The sequence below is a fragment of the Pinus tabuliformis genome, chromosome 3_2, assembly GCF_031772625.1.
Source record: "Pinus tabuliformis cultivar Carrire ecotype Pingquan chromosome 3_2, CPIR1, whole genome shotgun sequence".
NCBI classification, from domain to species: Eukaryota; Viridiplantae; Streptophyta; class Pinopsida; order Pinales; family Pinaceae; genus Pinus; species Pinus tabuliformis.
Window position 1 is genome coordinate 458,539,369 of NC_142302.1, and position 3,430 is coordinate 458,542,798.

General features: G+C 38.4%; 1 pseudogene; it reads right to left on the minus strand.

Moving 5' to 3' along the window:
* Nucleotides 1-2,710: 2,710 nt before the first annotated feature.
* On the minus strand, nt 2,711-3,082 carry LOC149181276 (putative L-gulonolactone oxidase 4 pseudogene; annotated as a pseudogene).
* Between the last annotated feature and the right edge of the window lie 348 nt (nt 3,083-3,430).

Here is a 3,430-nt window from a genome sequence, read left to right on the forward strand (position 1 = left end):
TATCTCCGTCTGTCCCTACAGCACAGTCTTCTTCCTTCTCCTTGCTTCCATTTCCTTTGGAAGAATCTATAGTTGGGGAAGGTAATTAGAGTTTTACTGACAACTGTATTAACACAGGTAGTCTATTTATGAATAATTATCACATGTAATTATACCATGAGTGGGTCCTAGAAATGTTACCCACTGAACATGCCTCTACAATTAACTTCACCCTGGAATGCAACATGCATAAGAAATCCATCATTCCCATAGTAGAGATAAATTCAACCATCGTTAAATCAAGGCTCCAATGGTTTTTATCTCCCAACAAGTAATGATTAACATAAACATATACCATGCTGATGGATTTCACTTAATTAGAGGGTGATCATCATTAAATCTATTAAGACATAAGCATATTCTATTCATCATGCATTCTCATTAAGAACTCTTCTCATAAACAACTGGAACTATAGCACAGAGAGAGTAAAAATCTTCATACATACATTCCATGCATGTGACATCAATCAACCTTCACTTGTTTTCAAATTGTAATAATCTTAAGTCCAATTCAATTAATGCATATAAGTTCTATGGGTTAGTCATACAACACTAACCAATCTCAACTACCAATCGTCTTAACGAAACATGTCAAAACTTAATCAAAAATTAGTTTTGACAATCAAGTCTCACTGTTTGATTCATTGCATGTTTTCAATATCTAAGGGGTTCTTCTAATGTCCTTTTAAAACAATTTGTTATCCTATTCAAGGATATTCCCCCTAATTTATGTTCATGCATTGGCTCATTAAGTTTTGTTCATTGTAACTTCAATTTTGTTCATTAAATGCATCATTGTTATTGCCATATTTGCAAATCAAACTTGGTAGTTGATTGTCACTTCCCTCAATGAGTGTTCAATATTGTTCATGAATGTAATGGGTACTCACTATTGTTCTTAGGTGTGACAAAAGTTTCATTGTCTTTTATCTTCATCAGGAATTTAACGTTATGAACGTAGTTATGCAACAACTTATTACTTACTACTTAAGCAGTTATAAACATGAATCACACCTATCATGCCAAAAGTAGTGTACTACATAAATGAATATGTGAATGATTAAACTCGTACCTGAGTTAATGCCTACTGATGGCGTACCTCAATATCCTTTCCGCTTACCAATTCCCAAAGGCGCCAGTACTGCAACCTTTAGCTCTGATACCACTTGTCACATACCCCGGTAACCTCGCATGTAAAAGTAGAGAGTTAGAATTTTTATACAATTACCACAAGTAATTAATCAATTCACAACTCCACAAATCATCACTAACCATTAGATATACTATTCATTAGTACATCAAGTAAATTGCCATCAAAGACAGTAAATTTCATAACCATTGCATAGCCTTTAACCATCACTGTAATAACACAAACTGTCTCATGAATCCATGCATCCATTTCTTGATATCCTTAACCATGTTAGATAATCATGTACTAAGACATTATGGTTGTCACATCAAATAAAGAACCATCATCATTAAGGACCCATCATTATCAACAGACACATAAGGCAATCACATCAATCACACCATAGAACACGGATATACCCTGGAAACCCCGTAGGGTGAAAACCAGCAAACGTTTAATCTTATTATTAAACGCTCGTGAGGGTTTTCACCCCTCACTCAATGGTTTATAAGGGATTCCATCCCTTAACCACTGTCTTAAAATCTTTACAATGAATTATCATTAAGCTATCACATAACTAGCTAAAAGCTATTACAATTTACATGTAATCTTTTATTTACATACCGCCACATGCAACATTCCTTGTGGCATAATTGTTCTAGCAATGGACAATACTGCAGCTTGACTTCATCTGCATGGACGAATAATCCTTTTTCCTGCCATAATGTTAAACATCACTTTCCTTGGCACCATCTGCCATCGTTACCTGTCAATGCAGTCATCAACAATCTTGGCAACAAGATTAGTTACAATATTATTCAAACATTAATCAACATCTAAAGAGATCTTATAACATCATATGCATGAGCACGCATAACATACTAGCTAACTAGCATATAGATACCCAAATAATACTGTTTGACCTCCACAATGTTTACTAAGGCATAACTCTCTTTAAGAGTTCTAACTCGTTAGCTCATGTAAACTGAGGAAAGAATCAAGGCCAGGTTCCTATTTCCAAGATAAATCTTCGTGAATAGCATCCATAATGATAATCCTTCACCGCATGCATTATCATATGTTTTCCTCACCAAGAAAATACATCAAATAATCATTTCTATCTGCATGCATCAACAAATTTTCTACTAAGAAAACATATAATTTAAACATTCTCTTGCTGCACATAAACAAAGAATATTACACGAGGTCAACTTATCTTTCTATCCCTTGACATCCTCATCGCCATAGCGCATGCTGAGGTCATATCTTGTTGGTCGCAACCACTTTGCTTCCATCACCGATTGTCTTGGAAGCCCAATCTGCCAAGGACGCTGAAATCAATTTGGGAAAGCCAAGAAAATATCCCATTAAGGGTTTGAGTGGCAGCAACATGTGAACATCAAGCGGATTTTGTTGACTGTATTCCACCGCGCAAAGGATCACCGAATCCACAGTGGCTTTGAGAGTTCACACAGGCTCGATCCACACTTGGCACTCAATAGATTTCAAAACGACTTTACACAGTCCATAGATCTCAGCGGATCAACAACGCTTCCACGCAAGTCTTCTACGAGAGATGCTGTAGTTTCCAACGACACAGCTAACAACTCTCTGCGTAATGATTCCAAGAAGGCCGAGAGAATCCTTAGCCGCATTCAGGTCTGGATGGGATTCATCGAAGCTCACAACACTCACATAACCCGGAGGCGAAGGTACCACCAATCTCATGCCAACAACATACTCATGAATTGCACTTCCATTATTGAACAGAGAGTTGCCATGTGCCCCGGTGCTGAGCCGCCTTCCGATGGTAATCCCCTCCCAAAAGGGCGAGTGAGGGAGAGCCAAATTATGTTTAGCAGCAGCATCTATAACTTCCCTTAGAGACGCTCCACCTCCTACGGTAATCGTCATTGATCCTTTTGTTCACCCCCAATACCAAGAATCAGTTCCGATACTAACTGCTAACTATCCCCGCCATTTCTCTCACAAGCCATCCCGTCGTTGGAGGGCGCCCTTAAACCTAGCCTCATCGCAGGAATACCCATCAGACGTGGAGCTTGAGGGGAAGGTGGTTACCTCAACCCTCTCTCCAGAAGCCTAACCGTCAGCTCAATCCTCTCCATCGTACGGGGAGAAAATTTAGCATTCAGTTTGATTGCAGAGAAGCGCTTGCATATGCCAACTGAATGATTGAAAAGATATTCAGATGTTCGGGTTAGAATGGAGGAACATTATTCCACTGTCGTTTTACCATACCGA